The sequence below is a fragment of the Natrix helvetica genome, assembly GCF_964273705.1.
Source record: "Natrix helvetica genome assembly, contig: HAP1_SCAFFOLD_258, whole genome shotgun sequence".
NCBI lineage: Eukaryota > Metazoa > Chordata > Lepidosauria > Squamata > Natricidae > Natrix > Natrix helvetica.
Window position 1 is genome coordinate 44172 of NW_028113519.1, and position 6879 is coordinate 51050.

General features: G+C 37.8%; 1 long non-coding RNA gene across 1 annotated transcript; it reads left to right on the forward strand.

The window, feature by feature from the left end:
* The first annotated feature begins 1061 nt into the window (after positions 1-1061).
* On the forward strand, positions 1062-5900 carry LOC309382319. Its single transcript, XR_014173658.1, has 3 exons — positions 1062-1193; positions 3814-3940; positions 5647-5900. It is a non-coding gene; the product is annotated as an uncharacterized lncRNA (long non-coding RNA).
* Positions 5901-6879: the final 979 nt, after the last annotated feature.

Below are 6879 nucleotides of genomic sequence, written 5' to 3' on the forward strand. Positions count from 1 at the left end.
TTCTGGTTTCAGATCTACATGCTGCTTTATCATTTTTTCCAACCAAGTATGCATTTTCTTCCAATATTTTTAGCTTTTGGGCATGTCCACCACATATGATAATATGAACCAGGGGTTTGATTGCACTTCCAATATTTAGCGGATGTATCTTTATACATTTTTTTCCAATCTTGGTGCAAAATGCCATCTATACAAGTTTTCTTAACATGCTGTTGACATACTCAATCTAACATTTCTATTCCACAGTTTCTGCCATTTATCCAGCTCTATCATATATCCAAAAATTTTAGCCCAAACTATCATTGTCTCCTTTACCTGCTCACTTTCAAGTTTAATACTTAATAAGTAATAATATATTTATCAATTTTTCACCCAGTTCAGTTAATAACTGGTCCAATTCTGTTAATTCTTTATTAAAACCATACATTTTAGCATCTTTCTCATATTGAGATTGTATCTGCATTTTGGATATATATATCCCTTGACTACTAAGTCCCTGTTTGGTTTTTAATTCCCCTTTTTCATTCAGAATATATTTATATCTTATAATATTTTTCCATATTACTAACATTAGGATGTATCAGTGCTTCCATTGTGGAAAGCCAGACTGGTATTTTCAAATAATGTTGTTCTTTAATTTTAACCCATATTGATAGCAATGCATTTCTAACACAATGTCTTTGAAAGTAGCTGTGTATCTTATTCTTCCCATACCATAAAAAAGCATGCCAACCTAATTGAAGATTAGATTACATATTGCCAGTATACTGCATGATTGAGAAATATTGATGAATCTTTGTACTTGAGTTTTGAAGATAGTGATAAGACTTGTTCTCTCAACTGACAATATCTGCAAGTTAAACAACCATAGAAGAAAGATTGAGATATAAAAATAACATAAGAGATTAACAACCATCCCTACCCCACCCCCGCCATCGCCGATTTCTTGCTTTTAAAATTCCTGTATGTTTCCATTCTAGTTCCATTCTTTTCTGGAGAAGAGTGAATTGTTCAATCTTTCTCTGCTGAAAGTGTACCTGGATCAACATGGAGATGTAGCAGCAGATCTGGATATCATCAGTAGGGTGATTTTCCCAAAGAAGGATCCCATTGAGAAGCAACTGGGGAGTATTGAGAGACAGAGACTTATAATCAACCAAGATACTTTGTCACAGCTAAAGTTGCTCAACAAGGTAGAGAAAACATTGGTGTCTTTTCTCTTTTTTCAAAAGCCTTAGGACCCATTTTGAGTGGACTCAACCAAGTCAAAGAGGTAGATAACCTTCACTGGAAACTGAATGTGTAAACATTTTATAATTTTCTTAGATGGATAAAGAGGCTTCAGTTCTATTGACCATGTTATCCTTCGGATGATATAATGTCGAATACAGTCTTAAGCTGATTCAGCTATATCTAAAAAGAGATTTGGGAAGATTTTTGTGTAGGACACAAATCATTGCCTTTTAGTGTCTAGTCTGCAATTTAGTTTGCGGACTAGTAAAGCTGGGGAGAGATGACCTCACATGTTGGGGATTGTGGTGTCCATAGCTTTGAGTTCACATGTTCCTGATCAAATATGAAGGCAATTGTATTGACCAGTTCCTGACTTCAGATTTGGATTGAATCCAATGAAATGGAATCAAGACTGTAGGGAGGTACTGATGGTCCAATTGGGAATTAAGCTTCATCTTGTCCTGGTTGGAATCAGGTTCTCCTAAAAAAGCAGGTCCAGAGTCTGAGATGTTTTTAATTACCCGAGACCGAGTCATAGCAATATACACCTCTCTTTAACCCCACTGAGGTAGGGGAATTTAGGAAGGAGGTCCAAGGCTGTCAGTTCACATGAAATCAAAAAGACTAGTCTGATGAGACCTTATTGATTGATTAAATTCATTTGCTGTCAATCTCACTATGATAATGGCTTGAAAACTGAAGTACTGAAGCATGACTTTGGTACAAAAAAATTCCTGATATCAGTAATAACAAGGGACAATTTCAATGGATATGTTACTTAGATTTTTAAGAGTGCACTTCATCTCAAAATCCCTCAAATGCAATTGTTTATCGTGATTGTTAGCTACCTTAAAACAAAATGAGAGGCTCCAAATCAAACTAATAATAAATATGAGTGTAAAATTCTCTGTCAGTGTGCCACCTAATTGTATTATTTCAACAGAAAGGACCTTATGATGGATAATTTGTGTTGAAAAACCCTTCTGCACATAGGACTCACACTCGTGATCCTTGTGGTGCATCAAACTCACTCTTTTTGAGGGACACGTTCTCATGACCTCATCTCCATCTCACCTCACTATAGTTTTAGAATCTAGAATGTCAGACACACACACACACACACTGCACAAGCAGGAGACCATACTCCATTTCTGACAAATGGCAGTCCAGTGTCTTCTTGAAAGCTTCCAGTGATGAAGCTCCCACCACCTCTGAAGACAACTTCTGCTCCACTGGTTGATTGTTCTCACTGTCAGAATATTTCTCCTTATTTCTAAGTTGAATCTCTCTTTGATCAGTTTCTACCCCTTATTCCTTGTCTGGCCTTTGGGTTCTTCGAAAAATAGCTTGACCCATTCCTCTCTATATCAGTCCCTCAAATATTGGAACACTGCTATCGTGTCTCCCCTGGTCCTCCTCTTCACTAGACTAGAAAGGTTTGTGTTGTGTTGAATTCTAGTATGACATGGTCACTCTCACCAAAGGTTTCTCTACTTTCAACTCCCTCTATCATTTCTTCTCTGTTTGTAAGAATTAAATCCAGTACGTCTGTCCCTCTACTTCCCTCCTCTACTTTCTGGGCAACAAAGTTGCCAGCTAGGTTGGTCAGGAACCTATTTGATTTCTCACTTGGTGCAGAACTAGCCTTCCAATTGATGTCAGGGTAGTTGAAGTCACCCATTACTATTGTAGTGTGTTTCCTACATATATTTGTTAGTTGGTTAGCAAAGCGGGCATCTATTTTTCTGCTTGATTAGGTGGCCTATAGTATACACCTATGGCCATGTCATTTTCTTTTCTTTTATATTGACCCATATTCATTCTAGGGGGTTTTCATCTTTGATTTTATGCATTTCTGTAGCAATATAGTGGTCCTTTAAATGCATTGCAACTCCACCTTCTGTTTTATGTAGTCTGGTGTGTGTGTGTGTGTGTCTTTGTGTTTGTGTGTGTACCCAAGTACAAAGATCTTTAAGGTTGACAGACTTTATTTGTAAGGAAACTTTCCTTTTTTATCTTATTTGGGAGATAATTTTGGACTGCTTTCAAAGGGAAGCATCTTTGCAATGTTTTATGTACTCCAGAAGAAACCTTTCCAGATTCTACTAGCCAAAAATGTCTTTCCTCATAACCGTTTTATTCTATTTTAATAAATCCAATGGAATAAAAATTCAACAAATATTTTACAATAATGTTTATTCTAAAATTTACTATGAGTGGATATTACATTTTAAAATCAAGCATATATGAAGAATGGAGGAATGAATGTAAATTCCACTATGAGGAGGAAAACATTGGTTGTCATTTAATGCTTAAATCTTTTCTCAATTTTATCCCTCCAGGCTTTGTTAAGAAGAAAAGTATTTTTTATATATATAATCTGATAAATCGGTAGAAAAAGGAAGGAACTAAATGAGGCCTGCAATTGTATCTCTTTCAACCATTTGGAAGTATGCAGATATTTCATATTTGCCTATGTGAAGCCCAGAGATAACTTGTCTAATGTTCATATCTACCTCCATCTTACATCGATGTTGAGTCTAACATATTTTCTTTGACTTTTCTTCTTTCTCTTCTCAGTCTCTGCCTCAGTCCAAATGTGTGGAAAAATGTCAGCCTGGATTTGTCAGGAAGCCTCGAGAAGGAGAGCCAGTTTGCTGCTATGACTGTGTTCCTTGTCCAGAGGGGACCATCTCCACTCAGGAAGGTTGGTGACACATAAGGAAACATTGATTTATAGGCATGTTAAAGACACATGTTAAAGTTTGATCGTTTACTTCTTGATTTTAATGTTGTCCAATTTCTTCCATAATGGGAGGTATGAGAAAAATATCTAGAAAGATAAGTAGGAAAAATGATGTTGTGGATTGCATAGGAAATCTCTCTTTTATTTGCCAGTTTGAATGTTTTCTTCCCTCTTTATCTTTCTAAGGAACATCTGAGTTCTTTGTAACTTGAGGAATGATTTTAGATCAATGGGTTTTGCTCAATCAACCCAATTGTGAATAGAATAGAGCTGGAAGGGACCTTGAAGGTCTTCTAGTCCAGCCCCCTGCAGAAGCAGGAGAACCTATACCATTTCAGACAAGTGACTGTCCAGTCTCTTCTTAAAAACCTCCAGTGATGGAACATCCATGATTTCTGAAGGCAAGCTGTCCCAATGGTTAATTGTCAGGAAGTTTGTCCTTAATTCCCGGTTGCTTCGATCTTTGATCAGTTTCCAACCATTATTTTTTGCTCTAGTCCTCTGGTACTTTGGAGAATAATTTGACCACCTCTTCTTTGTGGCAGCCCCTTTATTGTGCATTAAAAGCCAAAAGAAGCACCAATCAATTCCTCAATTAATCAGTCAATATTTATGAAGATAATAAATCCTCATAAACTGAAATATCTAATTAAAAGGAACCATGGAGGGAGAGATATTGGGTTCAAGGAGCAAATGAAAATCAAACAGAGGACTCACCATAATAGCACTGTCAAATAGTGAGATACCAAAAGTTATAACACCAACAAAAAAGGAATATAGTCCTGGTTCTGAAAGGAGACATGAAGTCTAACATACAGTGTTGGGCTTAAAAGGAAAAGAGAACTAATACATGACCAAGCTACTTAATATCCATCGATACCAACGTTGAATTCATTCTCTCTTTAAAATTGTTGCCAAATCTAGAGAGTATAGGAATATATCACTGTATCTTCTCATTTCTACAGGGGAAACGACTTTGCAGATAACAGACTCTTACATTCTTAAATTCCTTCATGAATTAATCTTCATTAAATTCAAGATGGGTCCCTGTTACCAGGAGATCCCCAGGGCTGTGGAAAGAATCTCATTTTAAAGGATCACCTATTGTGCAGGCTCCACAGAATCCCAGTTTCCAAGTGCAATTAAATTCACCTTTCAAACACTACGTGAGACAGAACCAGGGTATCTGCAGCACTTCCACTCCTTGAGACTATTTGCTTGTCCCACCAGAGCAGATTTAATTGGCATGCAAAATATCTTCTTCCCTAAAACATTGCCACTTTATGGGTCCTCAGAAGCCCACCTTTTCTGGTGCAGCTCCTTCCCCATTGGACCCACTCCCCACTGAAATTCAATAGGCCCCATCATCTTAAACCTCTGGAGACTTGCTATTTCTCCCAGTCATTTGGGTAAGTTAAGGTCAGTGCAAGATAAGAATCTGGTGGATTACCTCAGAGAAGGGAAGTAGTAGCACCAGATATTTCTTCTTTTAATTTTAGGTTGTTATCCTTGTTTTTAACAGTTATACATATTTGGGGTGGGGGTGGGGTTGCTGTAGTGTAAGAATATACAATTACTGAGACTTTCCTGTCTCTCAATATCACACCATCCAAAGCGTTTCTTGAAATTTGAAAGATTATAAAATAAATGTTACTTTATTTTCTCAGATACCGAAAAATGTACCAAGTGCCCAGGTGATCAATATCCAAATGAGAATCAAACCAAATGCATCCCCAAAAGAATAATCTTCCTGTCCTATGAAGAACATCTGGGTATCATCCTCGTCTCTTTTGCTCTCCTCTTATTTCTAACCACAGGCCTTGTTTTAATGATATTCCTTAAATATCTACAAACTCCCATTGTCAAAGCCAACAACCGGGGCCTCTCCTACATCCTCTTGTTCTCCCTCCTGCTTTGTTTTTTGTCCTCCTTTCTCTTCATTGGCCAACCAAGGAAAGCCACCTGTCTTCTCCGACAAATCATGTTCAGCAGTGTCTTCTCAGTTGCCATTTCTTCTCTCTTGGCCAAAACTATCACAGTAGTGCTGGCTTTCCTGGCCACAAAACCAAGAAACCAAGTGAAGAGATGGTTGGGGAAGAGCTTGGCCAACTGCATCATCCTTTCTTGTTCTGCTGTCCAGATGTTCATCTGCACCACATGGCTGGGAGTTTCTCCCCCATTTCCTGACTCTGACCTGCACTCCCAGCCAGGAGAGATCATCCTTCAATGCAACAAAGGTTCTGTTGCCATGTTTTATATTGTCCTTAGCTACATGGGTTTCCTTGCTGCCATTTGCTTCATAGTGGCTTTCCTGGCCAGGAATTTGCCTGGGGCCTTCAATGAAGCAAAGTTGATCACCTTCAGCATGCTGGTCTTCTGCAGTGTCTGGGTCTCCTTCATGCCCACCTACCTGAGCACCAAAGGAAAGTCCATGGTGGCCGTGCAGGTCTTCTCCATCTTGGCCTCTGGTGCTGGGCTTCTGGGGTGCATCTTCATCCCCAAGTGCTACATTATCCTCCTGAGACCAGATCTAAACACTAAAGAACATCTAAAGAAGAAATGAGGGAAATGATTGTGAAATTGTGTCTTATGCTGATATGATTTAATTAATAATTCCTATTATTATTGGTTTATATTCTTCATTAGTGTTTTTAATAATTTAGGTTACTTAAAACCAAAGGTAATAGAAATATGAAGAAAGTTAGACTTGTGAAATTAAAATACAAAATAATCATCAGACAATATAACAAATAAAATAATAATTAATATTCCTTTTGTAAAACTGTTGGGAGTCCTCCTTTGCCTCAACACACAGATTAGCTAATATTTGCCTTAAACAACCCTTCAAGAGAAGACACGTGTGATCCATGTCCTGGGCTTTGGACTGTTGAAAGCTTGGC